Source organism: Schistocerca cancellata, chromosome 5 (assembly GCF_023864275.1).
Source record: "Schistocerca cancellata isolate TAMUIC-IGC-003103 chromosome 5, iqSchCanc2.1, whole genome shotgun sequence".
In the NCBI taxonomy this organism is placed as follows: domain Eukaryota; kingdom Metazoa; phylum Arthropoda; class Insecta; order Orthoptera; family Acrididae; genus Schistocerca; species Schistocerca cancellata.
The window spans coordinates 651,641,771-651,666,265 of record NC_064630.1 but is presented as its reverse complement, the minus strand read 5'-3'; the positions used below and the strand labels follow the sequence as shown (position 1 = coordinate 651,666,265).

At 45.0% G+C, this 24,495-nt stretch overlaps 1 protein-coding gene across 1 annotated transcript in view; it reads left to right on the top strand.

The window, feature by feature from the left end:
- The window catches only part of LOC126188271 (soluble guanylate cyclase 89Db-like), a 540,286-nt gene that overhangs the window by 278,635 nt on the left and 237,156 nt on the right, over positions 1–24,495 (top strand). The window lies entirely within an intron of this gene.

Genomic DNA, 24,495 nt, shown 5'->3' with positions numbered 1-24,495 from the left:
GGAGAGGCACCACAGGAGATTTTAATTTCCACTGTCTATACTTTTATAAATAAATTCATAAAACTTTGTCAGCATGACCAGGAAGGATTCAAAATTCACACTCATAGCAGTGGAAGTTCGAAAACATAACAACGTAATTTTTTTTACATGTAAAATTTCATCATTCTTTTCACTTACTAATGGCAGCATTTGTTGCTATAGGTACACTTTTCTTCATAAGTAAGAGAGATGGTTAGATGAAATTTGCACAGTACACAAACCATACTTAAAGGTGTATGAAACTCTAGAATTTTCCAAATCTATTAAAAACTGTGGTAAAAATTGAGGTAATTAACTACAAAATTTGTGTTTCTTCTAAACATGAAGTTTAAAATACAACAAATCATTCGTTTTTTATAAATTAAATAAATTATAGAGTTTCATGCACCTGTAGGTATGGTATGTATGCTGTGCAAAATTCATCGAAGAATCTCTGTAACTTATGAAGAAAGTGTACCTATAGCAACAAATGCAGCCATTAGTAAGTGAAAAAATGATGAAATTTCACACGTAAAAAAATTATTTTGTTATGTTTTCGAACTTCCACTGCAATCAGTGTGAATCCTGAATTCTTCGTGGCGATGCTGACAAAGTTTCATGAATTTATTTGTAAAAGTATAGACACTGGAAATTAAAATGTCCAGTGATGCCTCTCCTGCTCCAAGTCGGCCCGTTTGACGTCCTACCCCCCTTAAACTAAAAATTTTAACAACTCACACAAACACATTAACTATGCACCCCGTAAGAGGGATGGAAATGGTACAAACACTCACACTAAGAAATTATTTGCCACCGGAAGTGCAATTTGTTTTTAAAAGGACTCTTACGGTGGAACGGTGGCAACTTCATAAAAATGACTATTTAAATAAAACCCATGAAATTCAGACTTATATAAAGTGTACAACAAGCTCTACATTACACATATACCGGCTCGCAAGATGATAGGCAAGATAAAAAAACATATTTCAGGAATTCGGCCGTTACACTTCAAGCAATAAATTCGTTAACACCGAATCGGGCAACCATGACAGAGGCAGCTATTAACGTACGGCAGACCGACAGACAGACAGACAGACACTAACTGCCTAACAAATGCGGTCGAGAGACAGACGAGCAAGCTGAGATTGACCAAGAGAGATTGACCAAGAAAAGAAGTAGAATTTAACAAGCGAATGAAACAACATATCACGAATCACTTAACTTCTAATAAACTGCGTTGTCTGGCGAAGACCTGGCGCAGCACCCCCAAAACGCTCTCCCGAACCGTCCGCTGCCAGCTGCCCCCAATGACGCAGGAAGGCGCACCGATCTCCCGTCTCACGGCGTTGCAGCTCGCGCCGGCCAGATCGGTGTCGTGGGTTGACTCCTGTTGCTCTCGTGTCGGCCGCGAAGCCACTTCCCCTCGCTATACGGGGCGGCCCACTGGACTGACGTGGCGCCCTCACATGCGCCGACGCTCAAAACGGACGAGTCATCTTGTGTCTCAATGCGCGACCGACCAACCCATCGATCCAACCGCCAAATGACCATTGCCTGAACAAACTCGAGCAGACTGGCGACCTAACACATACTAGCACTCCGGACGACAGACAGACACTGACTGTCCCAAACTGACCCGGCTGACTAACTGACCAGACTCTCCGACTCAGACTGACAGACTGCCTAGCTCATGGCGCCCCTTAAATGCACGTGAACAGGCAACTTCTCCCCTTCCCCACCAGAGGGAGACACCAATGCTGCGGTTGCCATAGCGGCGCCACCACCAGAAACGGAGGGCGACTGCTTTACACTACGGCTACGGGCTGCGGCGTAGTCTTCAAAACAGCAAATTTTACCACGGCTCAAAAAGTATGCGCACATCTCTCTGTAATGCGGAATTGGCCACTAAATGTCACGAGAGGCCACCACTATAAAAGGAGGCGGGGAATATTGTGTTGTCAGTAGAATAACAGCTGCAGCAGAATGGGTCAGTCAGGACCGCTTAATGACTTCGAACGTAGATTAGTCATTTAATGTCACCTGTGTAACTGATCCATTGGGGACATTTCAAGTCTTCCATAGCTGCCCAACTCTACCGCTGTTGATGTGACTGCGAAGAAACAACCACAGCTAAACCGAGACCAGATTGGCCTCATGTACTGACGGATAGGGAACGTCGAGCACTGCGGAGGGCAGTTGTAAAAAATCGCCTGAAATCAGCGTAAGGAGGCATTCGCGAGTTCCAAAGTGATACGAGCGATGCAGCTTTCACAGTGACTGTGCATAGACAATGATAAAGGGGCACAGTGGTAGAGCAGGTCCTCGTAAGCCACAAGTTTCTGTAGTGAATGCTGTTATGGGTTGGCAGGAGAGCCAACACCGGTTTTGAGAGGAAGCCGAAAGGCACGCGTTTTAGCTCACGCAGGCTGGCGTGAGGGCTGGAACAGGACAAGGAAATTAGACTGTAGAAAAAACTGATGTAGCTGGTGGAATACTTAACTTTAATCCATAAATGGTGAACGTCGCTCTTGACGGTACATGTTTTACAGTATCAATAGTAACTGAACATGGCACCTTGCTAGGTCGTAGAAAATGACGTAGCTGAAGGCTATGCTAACTATCGTCTCGGCAAATGAGAGCTTATTTTGTCAGTGAACCATCGCTAGCAAAGTCGGTTGTACCACTGGGGTGAGTGCTAGAAAGTCTCTCTAGACCTGCCGTGTGGCGGCGCTCGCTCTGCAATCACTGATAGCAGAACAACTAGAAACTTCACCAACATGGCGAATCGTCCACATAGAGCATGACAGCTCTAAAATAAAAATACTAAACATTGAAACACATGGTTCAAAATATAACGCCTATCTAGGCGACACGCGGGTCCGACGTATACTAACGGACCGCGGCCGATTTAAAGGCTACCACCTAGCAAGTGTGGTGGCTGGCGGTGACACCACAAATGCTAAATGATGCTTGAAGTCGAGTGAAGAGCGACGCAGCTGGGCAGTGGAAGACGGGAAGCGATTTGGACTGATGGACTGCGCTGTGCTCTGGGGCAAACTGATAGAACAGTTTGGCTTTGGCGAATGATTGTATCGGTACGACAGTGCATTCTGTCATAAAGCAGCATCTGTGATCCAATAGTTTGTAGACAATAACATTTCTGAAATTGACTGGTCTGCCCAGAGTCCTTGCCTGAATACAGTGGATCACCTTTTGGATGGGTTAGAACGTTGAAATCTCTCCCGATCCCCGGCGCTAAAATCGCTATCTTGCCTGTTTCCGCCTCTTGAGCAGGTATGGTCTGCCATTCCTCCACAGGAAATCAGACACCTCACTGTAGGTGTGCCCAAAAGAGTTGAAGCTCTCATAAAAGCGAAGAGTGGACACACCCGATTTTAATGTCCACCAATAGGTTTGTAGACTTGATCAGATAGTGTATTTCAATCTCTTTCTTCTCTTTCAGAATGCCTAATTATTATTCCTACCCCCTAATTTACCTGTTTATCATAACTATATCGTGATGGGTGTATGAAACACTACCCTTTCCCTCCTCCCCTCTTAAAAATACTGAAATATTAAAATCTATTTTAAAATTTTTAATTTTTGCATAAAAATTGTCGTATTACTCTAAAGCGTGTAACTGTAAAAGCTGCCGAAGTGGCTATCCCTTTCGCGCGTGGAGACGTGTTTGGATACGGAGAATTACAGTCAGCCAATAGAGTCTTGATGTGTACCCTCCGTTTCCTATCCTTATGTTGATAACGCAACGGAAATCTTACGCCACCGCTTGCTGCATGTGCATCTAGAAATAACTAACGACCTGCCTAGGCTTCACACGGGTAGTGCTAAGTATATGCGGCCTGATGACTTGTCTGGTATGGCTGTAATAAATAGTACACACAAATGTTCCTCGTGAATCAGTCTATTAGTGAAAACCGTATCAAAATCGCTACTGCAGTTCCTGAGACTGGCTGTCATATACAGACGGAAAAACGAGATGTGGAATTTGATTTAGTAATACGTATAGACTTTATTCTAGTTTTCTTATTAAATTATATGGGCGATTTTTCGGACATGGACTCTGAAATAATTCAACAACTGCACTTGAAACATTTCTGACCGGACGGGGACTCAAAACCAGATTTTCCGCTTTTCGCGAATGGTCATGTTGACCGCCTCGGCCATCTGAACAAGCTCCCGGTCCGACTCAAATTCCGAAGTGCTGCTCACCACGGGGTCAAAGGTAAGTGTAACAACAATGGTAAATGGAGTCATAACATCAGAGGCGAGGAGAAAATGGGAATCTGAGGCGGTCGTGAAGCATATCCATATTGCAAGGGCGGTCAAAGCGACGTCCGTTAGAAGAGGAGACACTGTGTTCGAGTCCAGGTCCGATCGCAGATTTTTAACTGCTGTTGCATTCTTTCAACGGCCAAGTCATACAGATGTTTTATTATTGCTTAGATATGTACTTGGTAGATATTATAGGTCCCACTATGTGTCACACTATTTCTTTTGTTTATTTATCCACAGTCTGATGACCACTGGCTGATTAAAATTGGTAATTGGATTTTCATATGCTTTCTTTATTTTTGTCGCACGAAACTAAACGAATGCTTCCTCATTGAATATTTCTGTCTAACCTAGAAGTATTCTTCCAACGTACGTGTAACACAGACGTGATGGCCAACGTAACCATGTCACGTACTTCGGGAACAGCGCCTGGTGACGAACCTGTCGCTTAGCAGAAGTGATTATAAAAACATGTGTTTAAGAGAAAACGATCGAACTAGGACCAAAACCAAAACATTTTATAACACCTGACAGTTATTTTTATGAAGAAGTTGAAAGATGGCTGTTACATTCGCACCTTTCACTATTTAATCTGCAAGTTTCAGTGTTCACTTACTTGTATTTCGTTATATTTGTTAACGCTTGTCTTCTGCAAATATACACTGAAGAGCCAAAGAAACTGGTATAGGCACGCTTACTCAAATACACAGACATGTAATCAGGGAAAAATGGGCACTGCGGTCGGAACGCCTGCTGCTGCTACAGTGACAGGTTATCAACATTTAAGTCAGTTTTAACAACGTATTATAGTCGGCGCACGAGCGATGCTACACAGCGTCTCAAAGGTAGCGATAAAGTGGGGATTTTCCCGTACGACCATTTCACAAGTGTACCGTGAATATCAGCAATCCGGTAAAACATAACATCTCCGACATCGCTGCTACCGGAAAAGATCCTGCAAGAACGGGACCAACGACGACTGAAGAGAATCGTTCAGCATGACAGAAGTGCAACCCTTCCGAAAATTGCTGCAGATTTCAATCCTGTGGCATCAATACGTGTCAGCGTGCGAACCATTGAACGAAACATCATCTACACTCCTGGAAATGGAAAAAAGAACACATTGCCACCGGTGTGTCAGACCCACCATACTTGCTCCGGACACTGCGAGAGGGCTGTACAAGCAATGATCACACGCACGGCACAGCGGACACACCAGGAACCGCGGTGTTGGGCCGTCGAATGGCGCTAGCTGCGCAGCATTTGTGCACCGCCGCCGTCAGTGTCAGCCAGTTTGCCGTGGCATACGGAGCTCCATCGCAGTCTTTAACACTGGTAGCATGCCGCGACAGCGTGGACGTGAACCGTATGTGCAGTTGACGGACTTTGAGCGAGGGCGTATAGTGGGCATGCGGGAGGCCGGGTGGACGTACCGCCGAATTGCTCAACACGTGGGGCGTGAGGTCTCCACAGTACATCGATGTTGTCGCCAGTGGTCGGCGGAAGGTGCACGTGCCCGTCGATCTGGGACCGGACCGCAGCGACGCACGGATGCACGCCAACCCGTAGGATTCTACGCAGTGCCGTAGGGGACCGCACCGCCACTTCCCAGCAAATTAGGGACACTGTTGCTCCTGGGGTATCGGCGAGGACCATTCGCAACCGTCTCCATGAAGCTGGGCTACGGTCCCGCACACCGTTAGGCCGTCTTCCGCTCACGCCCCAACATCGTGCAGCCCGCCTCCAGTGGCGTCGCGACAGGCGTGAATGGAAGGACGAATGGAGGCGTGTCGTCTTCAGCGATGAGAGTCGCTTCTGCCTTGGTGCCAATGATGGTCGTATGCGTGTTTGGCGCCGTGCAGGTGAGCGCCACAATCAGGACTGCATACGACCGAGGCACACAGGGCCAACACCCGGCATCATGGTGTGCGGAGCGATCTCCTACACTGGCCGTACACCACTGGTGATCGTCGAGGGGACACTGAATAGTGCACGGTACATCCAAACCGTCATCGAACCCATCGTTCTACCATTCCTAGACCGGCAAGGGAACTTGCTGTTCCAACAGAACAATGCACGTCCGCATGTATCCCGTGCCACCCAACGTGCTCTAGAAGGTGTAAGTCAACTACCCTGGCCAGCAAGATCTCCGGATCAGTCCCCCATTGAGCATGTTTGGGACTGGATGAAGCGTCGTCTCACGCGGTCTGCACGTCCAGCACGAACGCTGGTCCAACTGAGGCGCTAGGTGGAAATGGCATGGCAAGCCGTTCCACAGGACTACATCCAGCATCTCTACGATCGTCTCCATGCGAGAATAGCAGCCTGCATTGCTGCGAAAGGTGGATATACACTGTACTAGTGCCGACATTGTGCATGCTCTGTTGCCTGTGTCTATGTGCCTGTGGTTCTGTCAGTGTGATCATGTGATGTATCTGACCCCAGGAATGTGTCAATAAAGTTTCCCCTTCCTGGGACAATGAATTCACGGTGTTCTTATTTCAATTTCCAGGAGTGTATATGGGCTTTCGGAGCCGTGATGACTGCACGAGAAGACGTTACCCATAGCCTGGACCCGCCAACACTGACATTGGACTGTTGATGACTGGAAACATGTTGCCTGATCGGACGACTCTAATTTCAAATTGTATCGAGCGGATGGACTCGTAAGGGTATGGAGACAACCTCATGAATCCATGGACCCTGCAAGTCAACAAGGGACTGCGCAAGTTGGTGGAGGCTTTGTAATGGTATGGGGCGTGTGCATTTGAAGTGATTTGGGACCCCCGATAGTCTAGATACGTGGTGACGCGTACGTAAGCATCCTGTCGGATCACCTGCATCCATTCATGTCCATTGTACATTCCGACGGACTTGGGCAATTCCAGCAGGACAATGCGACACCCCACAAGTCCAGAATTGCTGCAGAGTGGCTCCAGGAACACTCAGAAGAGTTTAAACACTTCCGCTGACCACCAAACTTCCCAGACATTAACATTATTGAGCGTTACTGGGATGCCTTGCAACGTGCTGTTCTGAAGAGATCTACACCCCCTCGGATCTTACGAATTTATGGACAGCCCTGCAGGATTCATGGTGTCAGTTGCCTACAGCACTACTTCAGACATTAGTCGAGTCCATGCCACGTCATGTTGCGGCACTTCCTACAAGATATTAGGTACGTGTAGTAGTTTCTTTGGGTCTTCAGTGTACAATTCTGTACCTAATTATCGATTGTGAAAAGCATAGTTGATCTTTGGGTTCTGCTTACGAGATGTTCAGGAAGTATTCATAGAGTTCCGGCTGGACTGACCTATGAGCTCACATTGCTTCGCTACGAATTTTGGGTCGTAGGCTTGAGGTGGAACTCTGCGTTCTGACGAGCGTGGCGGATGGTATTGTTTTACAGTCTGATAGAATAGTTGTCTGTTAGGAACTTTGCAGCGTGGTAAGACGTACCAAGGCTACTTTTTTTCCCCACAAGATCCGATAGGCTGCGAATTTACAGACACAGTGAAAACCCGTTGTAGCTGGGCGCAGATGTGTTGCGCAGTGTCTCTAGTACTGTATGAACAAACAGTCACCCACCAAGTGTGAAGCGTGTGCTGTTATTCGATTTCTTCATGCTTACGGATTCCACCTTATCTCATGCAGCCCATGCGACGTAACTGTCATGCATGTCAGCAGGACTTTTGAAGCAGTACGTGCATACGTACATGGAAGGAAGCGAGAGTCAATCAATGATCTTGCTCAGCGTGTGAATCAGGCGACTCGAGAGAGTTGCGTACGGAGGGAAATTCAGAACAAGAGAAGAGGAATATTATCGCCCTTTGTCCTTCTCCACGACAATGCTTGGCCACACACTGCAACTGCACGAAGACGCTCCTGCAGTGCTTTCGATGTGGAGTGTTTCATCACACACTGTACAGCTCGGACTTGGCAACCTGTGTTTTTCATCGCTTCGCTCACATGAACCACTGGCTATAAGGACAGCATTTTGGCACAGACAACGAGCTGCAGACCAGAGTAGAGAATTGGTGGAAAGCAGAGGCGGCTGCATTCTTTGTCGATGGTATAGGAAAGATGGTACCGCGGTACGACAAAAGAGTAACTTAAGTCGCAGCTGTGACTATGTAGAGAAGTATCTGGAAGGTCTAGCTAATGGTGCGAATACAACATTTTTGCGTTTCGCCGTGGTTTCTATTTCGCAACCGATCGGATCATGAAAAAAGTGCCCATCATACTATGACGGTGTGCAGCACGAGCGCGTTTGTCGTGTGAGTTTCCTATTCGTTTGCCGAAATCGTGTAGTTCATATGTAATTACAAAATTTAAGGTAGACAATTTCACTGACGCTTTTGTGGCTTGTAATCGTGCCTCCCAAGTGGCGTTCTGTTCTTTGTGCTTTTGTGAGGACACTAGGTTTCGGTACTTGGTACATAATCCGTTTTTAATTCATCCGAACGGTAGAACATTAAATCTCTTCATACTCTCTATCAATGAACCTTTGTCAAAGCTTCAGGACTCATGTAGATTTTTCTTCGATTTCCTCATGTTTTGCAACGCTGTGTGCCTCTTGGTTTCTGAATATTAATGTTACACGTTTTTTAGCGTGGCTTAACTACTTTTGGAGACAACTACACTACTGGCCATTAAAATTGCTACGACACGAAGATGACGTGCTACAGACGCGAAATTTCACCGACAGGAAGAAGATGCTGTGATATGCGAATGATTAGCTTTTCAGAGCATTCACACAAGGTTGGCGCCGGTGGCGACACCTACAACGTGCTGACATGAGGGAAGTTTCCAACCGATTTCTCAGCAGTTGACCGGCGTTGCCTGGTGAAACATTGTTGTGATGCCTCCTTTAAGGAGGAGAAATCACGTTTCCGACTTTGATAAAGGTCAGATTGTAGACTATCGCGATTGCGGTTAATCATATCGCGACATTGCTGCTCGCGTTGGTCGAGATCCAATGACTTTTAGCAGAGTATGCAATCGGTGCGTTCAGGAGGATAATGCGGAACGCCGTGCAGGATCCCAACGGCCTCGTATCACTAGCAGTCGAGATGACAGGCATATTATCCGCATGGCTGTAACGGATCGTGCAGCCACGTCTCGATCCCTGAGTCAACAGATGGGGACGTTTACAAGACAACAACCATTTGCACGAACAGTTCGACAACGTTTGCAGCAGCATGGACTATCAGCCCGCAGACCATGGCTGCAGTTACCCATGACGCTGCATCAGACAGGAGCGCCTGCGATGGTATACTCAACGACGAACCTGGGTGCACGAATGGCAAAACGTCATTTTTTCGGATGAATCCAGGATCTGTTTACAGTATCATGATGGTTGCATCCGCATTTGGCGACATCACGGTGAACGCATATTGGAAGCGTGTATTTGTCATCGCCATACTGGCGTATCTCCCGGCGTGATGGTATGGGGTGGCATTGGTTAGATCACCTCTTGTTCGCATTGACGGCACTTTGAACAGTGGACGTTACATTTCGGATATGTTACGACCCGTGGCTCTGTCCTTCACTCGATCCCTGTGAAACCCTCCATTTCAGCAGGATAATGCACGAGCGCATGTTGCAGGTCATGTACGGGCTTTACTGGAGACAGAAAATTATCGACTGCTGCCCTGGCCAGCACATTCTCCAGATCTCTCACCAACTGAAAACGTCACTACTCTTGATGAACTGTGGTATCGTGTTGAAGCTGCATTGGCAGCTGCACCTGTACACGCCATCCAAGCTCTGTTTGATTCACTGCCCGGGCGTATCAAGGCCGTTATTACGGCCAGTGGTGGTTGTTCTGGGTACTGATTTCTCAGGATCTATGCACCCAAATTGCGTGAAAATGTAATCACATGTCAGTTCTAGGATAATAAATTTGTCCAATGAATACCCGCTTATCATCAGCATTTCTTCTTGGTTTAGTAATTTTAATGGCCACTAGTGTATACGCATTTATATTCAAATCAGTTTTTCCATGTCAATCACTTTCCTGTTTAGACGAGTTTGTCTTGCACTCAGCAGCCAATGAACGATCATTCGATGCGAAACGTACCACTTGTATTTACCAATTAGTTAGCATTTTTATCGATTTCTCACCGCAATTAATACCAGAAGTAGGGTAAAGCACTGTGAATATTAAACTTTGTGTTTCTATCCATGGTTTTCAACAGAAAAGGTAGGTGTTGTTGATGATGCAGTTGGCAGAGTGGCAGTCCCGTATTCTATATAAAGTGTAGTTATTTGATACAACTATGAACTATCAAAACAAACTAGACCCACATGCCCATCGCACTGCACTTGGCTCTAAGCCATACATGTTTTCATGTGTGGTGAGATCTTGTATTACTGTTACTCAGTTTCACGTAAATTCAGTTTCCTTTTGCTACGCCTTTTGTAAATCGTTGTAAGAAATAATTTATCCCTGCCTAGGTAATATTCTACAACTCTCTGCAGTCAGATTCCGTTTCTAGTTTAATTCATGGGTTTGAACATTATCTTTGGGAGTGCATGATTCAGGACATACCCAGACTCTCTTTTGTAGGTAATTTGTTTCCCAGAACCTAGCAGGAACCTTAAAAAGTGATGAATTATTTGGTATTAGAGCCTGATCTGGTGCAAGATACCGAAGTCCTATCAGTGTTGGGTCACGAAGTTGGGAACTTTATGCATTTCTTCTCGAGTCGAGAACCCAAGTCGAGCTCTTTGTCTCAACTAGGCAATCGCACTGCAAAATGGTAGGGTAAGTATACATATGCTACTTCTACGTCTTGAAAAAGGTCCTACAAAACTCACGTAGTGTACCAAAATCTTCTTGAGGGAAGCAAATTGCTAGGTGGACAGCCAGCATACGCATCTGCCTGGCGCACTACCGACGAACGCTCGTGCGTTTCATTGGTTTCAGTATCAGTTATCTAAGAAAGTGAAGTCCATTGGCACATGTGACATTTCATCATTGTGGACCAGCAGCAAACGTCGGCTGTAACAATTACGTACTGTGAGTGGCGAGGCTGCATTGTTTCTGCCCCGTGCAGGAGTCCTATATCTACCACATCTATACAACAGCGTCATGCAATCCGATCTAAAAAATTGAAATTTAAAAAAATTTCTACAGTCAGTCTCCAGATTGTTTTTCTTTATTTCCACATGACTGGTTTAGGGCCATTTGTCGATCTGAAAGTTCCGTTATTCAAAGGTTACTCTGTAAATGTAAGAAATGGTCTGAAGATGGGCAGCTGGCTCGAAATCGGTGGAAATAAAGAAATACGATATGAAGACTGAATTTGGACTGTTTTGTACTAGTAACGATCGCGGACAATCCCTCAAGATGTCTAGTTTTGATAAATGAAATTTACGTCGGTCCACAAAAGACGTCAAAATGTTAAATATAGTAACACCAGTGTAAAAATAATAAAACGGTAATACACTCGCTGTGTGGTATAAATGCAGCGCTGTTTGTTTGAGGGAGAAATAGACTGACGTTATCATATGAACGAATTAACAAACGGAAAAAAAATCGTTGGGACGGAATTCCTACTTACCACACTTTTTTAGATCATTTTTGTTCCACAAAAGTTTAGAAAAGACAAATGTGTTAATCAACAATTGAGATATTAACGAATATTTATGAAATATGGTTTCCATTTTGAATGGTGTATTACATTACAATGCTCTTCAAGGTGAAGCTTTGAACAACTCTGAGCTCAGGACATAACAAAGTAGTTACTCCTACATACATTTGAGGAGAGCTAATGTTTACAATGGCTGACAACGTTAACACCCAATCAGTTCGGTGAACGGCTGTGCAATTGAACAATGTGGTTTATCCTACTAAATGAAAATTTAATCTCTAGAGTACACATGTTGTACTATCCTGGCATCTGCCTAAGACTATTTCATAACCGTTAACTCCATTACAATGAATCAATATTCACTGCCAATGTCTAACGAGGAGCTGCAGTTCTAGGATAAATAAATAAATAAAAATGACCTCGCCGTATATACTTAGGAAATGTTTCACTGAAATCTTGATTCCTGTACTTCTCCACACTCCTCATCCCCTGCTCCTCAAAAGTACACAGTACACAATATCAGCCAACTTCATTCCCACTGCTTTACTAAATTTTAAACTGTGGTTCACATGTAAAAGTTGTCTAGAAATTAGTTCATTGATACGAGAAACGAAATAAAACTACCTACAGCAAAGCCTTTCGTAGGCCTACTACATAGCAAGTAACAAAAATCTCCGATAAAAAACAATAAATGCTCTATAAAGCTTTAGGTAAAAAAATCATTTTAGATAAAACAGCGTTTTCGTTAATACAGCACAAAACTGTTTCGCAGCAGAAATAAGCGTATTATGTACCAGAGTAGACCTCTACATTCATTTCCCTTTTGAACAAACGCCTAAGTGCTTGACGGCGTTCCAGAGTTTCGGTATGCCAAAATTTCGCTCACTTTTAAATTACTGGCTTCCGTCAAGCACACTAGATGATGTACACACAAGCCATCGTATGAGCTATGTATGTAGAAGCAATAAGTCGTACAGTAGCTAATAAGCTGAACTGAGACATAGGCTATGTGATCAAAAGTACGCGGACACCTATTAGCGGACATTAATATTGGGTTTATCCACACTTCATCTTTACGACGAACTTCGTCAGGTACACGTTCAATGAGGTGTTTCATTGTCTGCGGAGGAATGGCAGCCCATTCATCCTCTAGAGCTGAAACCGGAGAAGAGGGAATTGACACCCTGAATCCTGCAGGGCTGTCCATAAATCCGTAAGAATAAGTGGAGGTCTCTTCTGAACAGCACGTTGCAAGGCATCCCAGGTATGCTCAATAATGTTCATATCTGGGGAGTCTGGTGGCCAGCGGAAGTGTTTAAATTCAGGAGAGTGTTCCTGGAGCAACTCTGTAGCAGTTCTGGGCGTGTGGGGTATCGCAATTGAGTTGCTGCAATTGCCCAAGTCCATCGGAAATTAAATGGGAATACCAGGAGGAAAGATGACGTAGTTGTCGCGACACCAAGTTGCACAAATTTAGTGAAACTGTACTCGAAGAAGACTGTGCTGCCATTTAGCTGCCACTATCGCATATCTCGCGTCGGAGTCATGTCAATGAGATAGAGTAGGGGAGGTGCAGAAGCATGTAGACACTTTTCCCTCACTTAATGCACGATTACAACGGGACGTAAAATAGAGAATATTGGTATGAAACACTCTCCACTATGCGTTGCCCAGTGGCTTGCGGATGCTGAGTGTATAGGTATTGGACAAAAATATGGAAACATTGCGAGAAGTGCATGCTTGAAAATCAATACAGATGCTAGTAACTCTGAACATAATGACATAATGACATTTCTGGACTCTGAGAAGCTCATCTGCAGAAACCAGCACTGTTTTAGGAAACAGCGGTCATGCGAGACACAGCTGGCCCTCTTTGTGCATGATATGCAACAGGCTTTAGATACCGGCTCCAGGGTTGATGCCATATTTCTCGACTTTCGAAAGGCGTTCGACGCAGTTCCACTCTGTTGCTTGCTACAAAAAGTGCCCGCTTACGGTCTATCCAATGAAATATGCGGTTGGATAGACAGGGAGCAGTATGTCGTCCTGAACGGCGTAACTTCAAAAGAAACAAGAGTAACTTCAGGTGTGCTCCAGAGCAGCGTAATAGGTCCGCTGCTTTTTACGATTTACGTAAACGATCTGGTTGATGGTATTGACAGCGGCCTTAGACTGTTTGCCGATGATGCTGCAGTCTACAGAAAAGTAGTATCACACGAAAGTTGTGAACAAATCAATGAAGATTTGCAGAAAATAAATGCGTGGTGTAATGACTGGCAGTTATCTCTTAATATTAGTAAGTGTAACCTACTGAGTATAACAAGGCGAAAATCCCCATTAATGTATGAGTACAAAATAAATGATCAGTCTTTGGAAGCGGTAACATCAGACAAGTATCTGGGTGTGACCATTCGAAATGATCTCAAATGGAATGATCAGATTACACAAGTAACGGGTAAGTCGAACTCTAGATTGCGGTTTATTGGTAGAATCCTGAAGCGATACAGTCCTTCAACAAAGGAAATAGCTTACAGTACGTTAGTTCGTCCAGTTTTAGAGTATTGTTCATCTGTATGGGACCCTTACCAGTTGGGTCTGATTCAAGAGATTGATAAGGTCCAAAGAAGAGCGGCAAGATTCTTGACTGGTACATTTAGCCATCGCGAGAGTGTTACAAATCTCATAGAAAGTTTGAAGTGAGACACACTTGAAGATAGACAGAAGGGGCTGCTCACTAAATTCCGAAATCCAATCTTCACCGAGGATGTAGAGTATATATTATTACCACCAACTTTCAAATCGCGTAATGATCATCATTCAAAGATAAGGGAAATAAGAGCTCGTACTGAGGCGCTCAGACAGTCGTTTTTCTCTCACGCGATCCGTGAGTGGAACAGAGGGGGGGGGGGGGGGGGAAATAAGCCCTTGGCGAGTATTGTGCCCTCCGCCACACACCGCTTGGTGGCTAGCGGTGTATATATGTAGATGTAAATTGCGCTGTAGTATTTGATACCGAACGGCACCTGTACATTGTGTCAGGCGTGGTGTGATCAGTGTTCCGGCGTACGAAAAGTGCCGGCACGATGACGAAGAACGCGAAAGCAGAGGAGGCTGAGAGACATCAGCCAATAGTTCGCTGACAAGGACCGCACCACTACAGGAGCACCCTCTAGCCGAAGAGAATATGAGCGCCGCTGCTGACAGCCTCGGCCGGACAGTAGAAGACGGACAGGAGTAGGTCCGGATTAGAAGAGAGCACCAGAAGAACTGTTACTTGTGATCCATATCGATCACTTGCATGGTAACTGTGTGGTGTCACCGCCAGACATCACACTTGCTAGGTGGTAGCTTTAAATCGGCCGCGGTCCATTAGTACATGTCGGACCCGCGTGTCGCCACTGTCAGTAATTGCAGACCGAGCGGCACCACACGGCAGGTCTAGAGAGAGGTACTAGGACTCGCCCCAGTTGTACGACGACTTTGCTAGCGACTACACTGACGAAGCCTTTCTCTCATTTGCCGAGAGACAGTTAGAATAGCCTTCAGCTAAGTCCATGGCTACGACCTAGCAAGGCGCCATTAACCATTTCTAGAGAGAGTCTCACTTGTATCATCAGGAATGCTGTATACAAACGATGGATTAAAGTTAAGTATTCCAGAAGCTACGTACTTTTCTTTATAGCATTCATTACGTATCCTGTTTCAGACATCACGCCCATCTGCGTGAGCTTAACGCGTGCCTTTCGGCTACTTCCGAGTGGCGTGGCTGTCTTGCTACGCCACAACAAACTGTATATAGTGAAGGACCTTGATTACTTGCATGTCGCCAGTTGCTTGCCATCCAAAGTTAAGTATTGTCAATCTACTTTATTGTAATAAAAACCATTAATGTGATTTGCTTGAATTGTTGTATAGCTATTCGAGAAAGTATCATCCATTAGATACCCTATGAGAGACGAGTGGGCAGGACCTCACAATCAGTATTCTGTGTTGTTGCGAGTGCGTTATATCGGAGCTAGGTGAATCTCAGGTGGACAAGTTGGTGTTCGCAAGATGGGAGCTTCCGTAACCAAGGTGGTGTTTGTGTTTAAATTGTCGATAATACATATTTTGAAAAATGTGAAAATTAGTTTTCAGTGATAATAGCAGAGGGCATGTGCGGTGCAATTAACTATACTGGTTAACTACAATTCAAGTGCACCAGCGGAATTTTCTGCCTTGTGGCCGTTAATGTTTTGGTTACCTGCCCTGGCCACTGACGTAAATTCAGGCAATGTTTGGTTTGGGTGAAGTTAACTATATTACCGTATTTCAAATTCAAGTGTACCAGCGGAATTTTCTGCCTTGTGGCCGTTAGTGTTCCGGTTATCTGCCCTGGCCACCAACGTAATTTCAGGCAGCGTCCTTTCCTCACCTGTTGCCGCTGTCCAACATGGTGTGTAGTTTGACAGCTAATACATATTTCATTGTGGTTAATCACGTTCTTAACTTTTTGTGTTTGAGTTCTCATGTACCGATTGGTGGCAAGCAAGTCGTTTTATCGGTCGGTCCGTGACTGTCCCCTGGTTGGGTTCCGCGACGGATCAAGTGTAGTCGGCCGCACTACCTGTCTCACGTAAGTGAACGAAGGCAGACCGACCTCCCTAGAGGCTTCTGAGTGCCGTTTTCTTTACTGTCATTCTCACCGATGTTTAATTGTCTTTTTATAATCCATCATAGCCAATGATTTAAAAAAATCTTGCTTTTACTGGATTGTACGTATGCTTTGAATTCCGGAAAATCAAATTTTGCCCTTCAGCCACTTAATAACCATTGCGTCTTTCTGCCTTTGAAACATTATGGTAATTTATTTTAAAATCTTGAAAATGTTTATTGTGGTCCTTCAGCCGTTTGTATTACACTCCTGGAAATGGAAAAAAGAACACATTGACACCGGTGTGTCAGACCCACCATACTTGCTCCGGATACTGCGAGAGGGCTGTACAAGCAATGATCACACGCACGGCACAGCGGACACACCAGGAACCGCGGTGTTGGCCGTCGAATGGCGCTAGCTGCGCAGCATTTGTGCACCGCCGCCGTCAGTGTCAGCCAGTTTGCCGTGGCATACGGAGCTCCATCGCAGTCTTTAACACTGGTAGCATGCCGCGACAGCGTGGACGTGAACCGTATGTGCAGTTGACGGACTTTGAGCGAGGGCGTATAGTGGGCATGCGGGAGGCCGGGTGGACGTACCGCCGAATTGCTCAACACGTGGGGCGTGAGGTCTCCACAGTACATCGATGTTGTCGCCAGTGGTCGGCGGAAGGTGCACGTGCCCGTCGACCTGGGACCGGACCGCAGCGACGCACGGATGCACGCCAAGACCGTAGGATCCTACGCAGTGCCGTAGGGGACCGCACCGCCACTTCCCAGCAAATTAGGGACACTGTTGCTCCTGGGGTATCGGCGAGGACCATTCGCAACCGTCTCCATGAAGCTGGGCTACGGTCCCGCACACCGTTAGGCCGTCTTCCGCTCACGCCCCAACATCGTGCAGCCCGCCTCCAGTGGTGTCGCGACAGGCGTGAATGGAGGGACGAATGGAGACGTGTCGTCTTCAGCGATGAGAGTCGCTTCTGCCTTGGTGCCAATGATGGTCGTATGCGTGTTTGGCGCCGTGCAGGTGAGCGCCACAATCAGGACTGCATACGACCGAGGCACACAGGGCCAACACCCGGCATCATGGTGTGGGGAGCGATCTCCTACACTGGCCGTACACCACTGGTGATCGTCGAGGGGACACTGAATAGTGCACGGTACATCCAAACCGTCATCGAACCCATCGTTCTACCATTCCTAGACCGGCAAGGGAACTTGCTGTTCCAACAGGACAATGCACGTCCGCATGTATCCCGTACCACCCAACGTGCTCTAGAAGGTGTAAGTCAACTACCCTGGCCAGCAAGATCTCCGGATCTGTCCCCCATTGAGCATGTTTTGGGACTGGATGAAGCGTCGTCTCACGCAGACTGCACGTCCAGCACGAAGGCTGGTCCAACTGAGGCGCCAGGTGGAAATGGCATGGCAAGCCGTTCCACAGGACTACATCCAGCATCTCTACGATCGTCTCCATGGGAGAATAGCAGCCTGCATTGCTGCGAAAGGTGGATATACACTGTACTAGTGCCGACATTGTGCATGCTCTGTTGCCTGTGTCTATGTGCCTGTGGTTCTGTCAGTGTGATCATGTGATGTATCTGACCCCAGGAATGTGTCAATAAAGTTTCCCCTTCCTGGGACAATGAATTCACGGTGTTCTTATTTCAATTTCCAGGAGTGTACTTCTTGTTTATGTTTGTCTATTCACTATATATATATATATATATATATATATATATATATATATACACATTATTTTATTTCCAATTTTAACTGCATGTTTTTACCACTTGAGATTTATCTTGTTGCTTTAAGATTTCTTGTTTGGAGGCCTTCAGCCGTAAAATAAATGTCTTTTTGAAACTCTTAATTCTAAAGACTCGGCTATGTGCCGTTTTGGTTTAAAGGTGTTATTAAATTACAATTTTGAAGTGAACCTGACCGACACATTATTTGGCCCTTTCCACAATCCTAATTCCCTGTTCTGCCCAGCGGGTTTAGCGGGCGTTTGGTGCTGAGAGAGGCACTTTCTGGAACATACCGCATAAAAGGAAAGCAGAAAAACATTATCCTCCAAGTCACAACACAGAAAAAATTGTGTCTTAAATTTGTGGTAAAGTCTTATGGTACCAAACTGCTGAGATCATCGGTCCCTAAGCCTACACGCTTCTTAATGTAGCTTAAACTAACTTACGCTATGGCCAACACACACACCCATGCCCGAAGGAGGACTCGAATTCCGACCGTGCAAGGCGCCTACCCCGCGCGGCAATTGTGTTGAGAGATCGTTGCAGATGAAGAGCATTTTGACGGAAAATAAGAGGACGAGAGCTGCAAAAGCCACTGCAGAACTAAGTGTCGCACTCGCGAACTTCGTCAGCATAAAAATAACAGGAAGGGAGCTCCGTAAGCAGGGAACTGCAGGGCGACATGGAATTCCAAAGCCACTCATCACTGATGCAAATGCCCGTAACAGGAAAACGTGATGTTGGAGCAGTAAAACCTGTACTGTGAGGCAAAGGAAGAATGCCATTTGGTCACACTTCTATTGTTTCGCTATGTTTCAAACTTCGGGCCGAATTTACGTTCCAAGAGTGAAACATGGCTGGGGTTCGGTGATGATCTGAACAGTCGCTTCGTGGTATTCCAAGAGCCATAGGGTTATTCTGCAATGTGCATTACTGCTAAGGATTATGTGGCCATTTTGGCTGGTCAGTCCCATCCCCAGTACATAGTTCGTTCCCCAGTATCGATGCTGTGTTTCAAGATGGCAGGGCCTCTGTTCACGTATTCGCATCGTCCAGGACTAGTTTTGTGAGCACGAGAATGAACTGTCGCATTTCCCCTGGCCAACACAGTCACAAGATTTCAGCATTATTGACCGTTTGTTGTCGACTTTAGAGAGAATGGTGTATGATCGCTATCCATCTCTAACATTGTGCACTGAACTTGTCACTGTTTTGCAGGAAGAATGGTTATGAGTCCTCTGAAAACCATACGGGACCTGTATTTATCTATTCCGAGACGACCGGAAGCTGTTTTGAATGCCAACGATTTTCTTAAACTGTCTTAGGAATGATAATGTGTTGTGTTTTTGAGGTGCAGAAAATTATCTGCTACCAGTCACAATAAAAGGTTATTTATTTTCACACGACCGGGTTCGGGCTTGCGCCCATCTTCAGATGTTTATACATTCATGTACATGTTTGTCCTTTTGGAAATCACTGTATTAATACAAAAAAAAATTATTTGCTGGTGACTGTACAGATAAAAGTGGGAAATCGAAGTTCTTCGACCACAGCCCACATGTTTGTATGTAAACATAGAGTATTTCACGAGTGCACTAATATGTAATTAGTGTAATATGAAGCCATGCTTGGTAAAACTGAAATATGGACGTGAAAATGACCATAAGTGTGTAAGTAAGTGGCAAAACTATCACCACAGCATAACTGTAATAATGGTGCTTCATCTTTATGTAAGTACAGATATATTTTCGTCAAATGCTGCCTTACCACTAACAATTGTCCCACTTGTATCTGTATAGTCACCAGCAAATAATTTTTTTGTATTTATACAGTGATCTCCAAAAGGACAAACATGTACATGAATGTATAAACACCTGAAGATGGGCGCAAGCCCGAAACCGGTCGTGTGAAAATAAATAACCTTTTATTGTGACTGGTAGCAGATAATTTTCTACACCTCATAAAGGAACAGTCACGGATTTCAACAGCATCCACTATGGATAAAATTCATTTGTTGTGTTTTTAGTGTTTCGATATTTTTCTCCACCGCCTGTATGCGTACATGGGGATATTTAAGACAACCATGGAAAATCGATACCAACGCAGTAGTGCGTATACGATGCGATAACCACCTCGTGTTACAACGTGTTGTCATCGCAGCTGTTCCGGCTGCCAGCACGCTTGATCGTGACTTCGTGACCGGCACCAATAGAGCAGCGGGTCTCTCGCGTGTCCCAGAGGGCACCGCCACTCTGCTTCCGGTCACGGACATCCGGAGCAGCTCTCACGGAATGCGGAAGCCATCCTCTTCCCCAGTATCAGGAGGCTGAAGGAGCACCACGTGGCCTTACAGGCGAAACGCACTGGAGCTGAGCTGTCTTTCCGGTCCATTGTCCGAGCTCTTGGGTTCGTTCTATCGTCGACTATTCCATCTCACTCTCCAAGTCCTTTATCTGGCACAGAACATATCAAAACAATTTTCAAAAGAACTTACTACGAAACAAATGTCTTAGTCTTTTTTATTACATAGCTAACTTCGTCTTCGTAAGTGTAACACTAAGAAGAAACAATTTGAGTGTGAGGTTGCAAGTTCAGTCTTTAGTAAGGCGCATTTGAAAGTGCTGTGTTAACAATTACGACAGCAAAAATATTAGCTGCTAATGACGCCTGGTAGAATTTTGCGCAGACCATAACTTAATCATAGCTAACACTTCGTTCAAGAATCATGAAAGAAGGTTGTATACATGGAAGAAACCTGGAGATACTGGAAGGTTTCAGATAGATTATACAATGGTAAGAAAGAGATTTAGGAGCCAGGTTTTAAATTGTAAGACATTTCCAGGGGCAGATGTGGACACTGATCACAATCCATTGGTTATGAACTGTAGATTAAAAATAAAGAAACTGCAAAAGGTGGGAATTTGAGGAGATAGGGCCTGGATAAACTGAAAGAACCAGAGGTTGTAGAGAGCTTCAGGAAGAGCATTAGGAACAATTGACAAGAATGGGGAAAAGAAATGCAGTGGAAGAAGAATGGGTAGCTTTGAGAGACGAAATAGTGAAGGTAGCAGAGGATCAAGTAGGTATAAAGACGAGGCTAATAGAAATCCTTGGGTAACAGAAGAGATATTGAATTTAATTGATGAAAGGAGAAAATACAAAAATGTAGTAAATAAAGCAGACAAAAAGCAATACAAACGTCTCAAAAATGAGATCGACAGGAAGTGCAAAATGGCTAAGCAGGGATGGCTAGAGGACAAATGTAAGGATCTAGAGGCGTATCTCACTATGGGTAAGATAGATACTGCCTACAGGAAAATTAAAGAGACCTTTGGAGAAAAGAGAAACACTTGTATGAATATCAAGAGCTCAGATGGGAACCCAGTTCTAAGCAAAGAAGGGAAAGCAGAAAGGTGGAAGGAGTATATAGAGGGTCTATACGAGGACGATGTTCTTGAGGACAATATTGTGGAAATGGAAGAGGATGTAGATGAAGATGAAATGGAATATATGATACTGTGTGAAGAGTTTGGCAGTAAAAACAACTCCCGCGCCCGGGTTCCCGGATTCGATTCCCTGCGGGGTCAGGGATTTTCTCTGCCTCGTGATGACTGGGTGTTGTGTGATGTTCTTAGGTTAGTTAGGTTTAAGTAGTTCTAAGTTCTAGGGGACTGATGACCATAGATGTTAAGTCCCATAGTGCTCAGAGCCATTTGAACCAGTAAAATCAACGACCCGGGAGTAGACAACATTCCATTAGAACTACTGATAGCCTTGGGAGAGCCAGCCCTGACAAAACTCTACCATCTGGTCTGCAAGATGTATGAGACAGGCGAAATACCCTCAGACGTCAAGAAGAATATAATAATTCCAATCCCAAAGAAAGCAATTGACAGGTGTGAAAATTACCGAACTCTCAGTTTAATAAGTCACGGCTGAAAAATATTAAGACGAATTCTTTCTGGTAGAAGTCGAAATCAGGAAGATCAGTTTGGATTCCGCAGAAATGTTGCAAAACGCGAAGCAACACTGACCCTACGAGTTATCTTAAATTAAGGAAAGGCAAACCTATGTTTCTAGCATTTGTAGGCTTAGAGAAAGCTTTTGACAATGTTGACTGGAACACTCTTACAAATTCTGAAGGTGGCAGGGTTAAAATACAGGGAGCGAAAGACTATTTACAATTTTTACTGAAAACAGATGGCAGTTATAAGAGTGGAGGGGCATGAAAGGGAAGCAGTGGTTGGGAAGGGAGTGAGACAGGATTGTAGCCTATCCCCGATGTTATTCAATCTGTATACTGAGCAAGCAGTAAAGGAAACAAAGTGATTGTGTTAACATAAAAACAAACAAGAAATACACATTAATAACTTCAGAATTAAGTACTGTTTTATATGCACACGTGGACATGAAGCCAACAGAAACTGTAAATAAGTTTGCAACATACTTTCAACTTAATTCTCCTTTGGTGCTCGAAAAATGTACTCCTCTTTTGTTTGCAGTTTCTCTCGCACACCTGCCATCTAGGGACGATTTACAAAACATCTAGCATCCGAGTAAAAAAAAAAAAAAAAAAAAAAAAAAAAGGGTTACGCATCCAAACAAGAGAATAGTAAAGATCGCAATACGGGAAATGACTATAAAACCCTTAAAAACTAAAAGGTTGTGCATGCTAGACCGTTTTGAAAGGTAAATTCGAATTACACACACCAAAACACATACTAATTAATATAATATAACCCAGAGGCAAAGCCGCGCGGGATTAGCCGAGCGGTCTAGGGCGCTGTAGTCATGGACTGTGCGGCTGATCCTGACGGGGGTTCGAGTCCTTCCTCAGGCATGGGTTTGTGTGTTTGTCCTTAGGATAATTTAGGTTAAGTAGTGTGTAAGCTTAGGGACTGATGACCTTAGCAGTTAAGTCCCATGAGATTTCACACACATTTGAACAACTAGAGGCAAATGGCTGTGGGGCAGTGTAGTCGGAGCAACACGCATGGCTCATGGGATGTGGGAGATCGCACAATAATCCGGGCATCTGCAGTCAACAGCGTCTAGAGTGAATTTTCAAATCGCAGAAATGGTGTTTCCACACTGCGTAATTCCCCGCACGGGAAGACCACAGGTGCTCCACGAACGGACGTCACGTCGCCTCCTGCAAGTAATCCGAGGCAATCGACGGTTTTCTGTGTGGCGACCAGAAAGGTGGTGTCAAGCACACACTTCTACCAGAGCTATACGAAGAGAACAGCGCGGAGTCGACTTCCGGAGCTGAAGAGCGAACCCACATCCACGGCCTTCCCGTGACTCAGTATATAATTATAGCCCACCTTCCTCCTTTCCTATTTCATTACTGCACACTTTACAAATTTAACCACGTTGTTCAGATTCCTAACTGTGTAAGTACAAGAAAAACTCTCTAAATTGTAATTTTACAAAATTCATTCGGAGAGGAAAAGAACGCTGTAAACTTCACATTATCGTGAAACCTAAGCATCAGAAAAACACTATAAGTCAAAAAGTCCAAGAGGGGCGGAAATCGCTGTTTGTACAGTACAGAGAAACAAATGATTACAGTTTCAGAAAAGCTGGATGATTTATTCAAGAGAAAGAGCTTCAGAAACTGAGCAAGTCAATAGCGCGTTGCTCTGCCTCTGACCCGAACGCAAGCAGTTATTCAGCTTAGTATTGATTGACAGAGCTGTTGGATGTCCTCATGAGGGACATCGTGCGAAAGTCTGTCCAACTGGCATGTTAAATCATCAAAATCACGAGGTGCTCCAAACGTTCTCAATCGGGGAGACATCCGGAGACCCTTCTGGCTGAGGTAGTGTTTGGCAAGCATGAAGGCAAGCAGTAAAAACTCTCTCTCTGTGCGGGCGAGCACTGTCCTGCTGAAATCTAAGCCCAGAATGGCTTACCGTGAAAGGCAACTAAATGGGACGTAGATAACAAATTAAGTGATGAACTTAGAAAACCATTGCAAACACCTACGTATCGCTCCCACAGGGTCCGTGAATACAAGATTAGAATAACTGCCGACAACACGGCGGCATTTAAGCAGTAATGTTCCCATACTTCTATGTGGGAAGGGGAAAAGCCATAATAACTGGTACAATGCTACGCACCCTCTGCCATGCACTACACAGTGATTTGCAGAGTACAGACGTAGATGTACACTTTTTTTCATAACTCTTCAT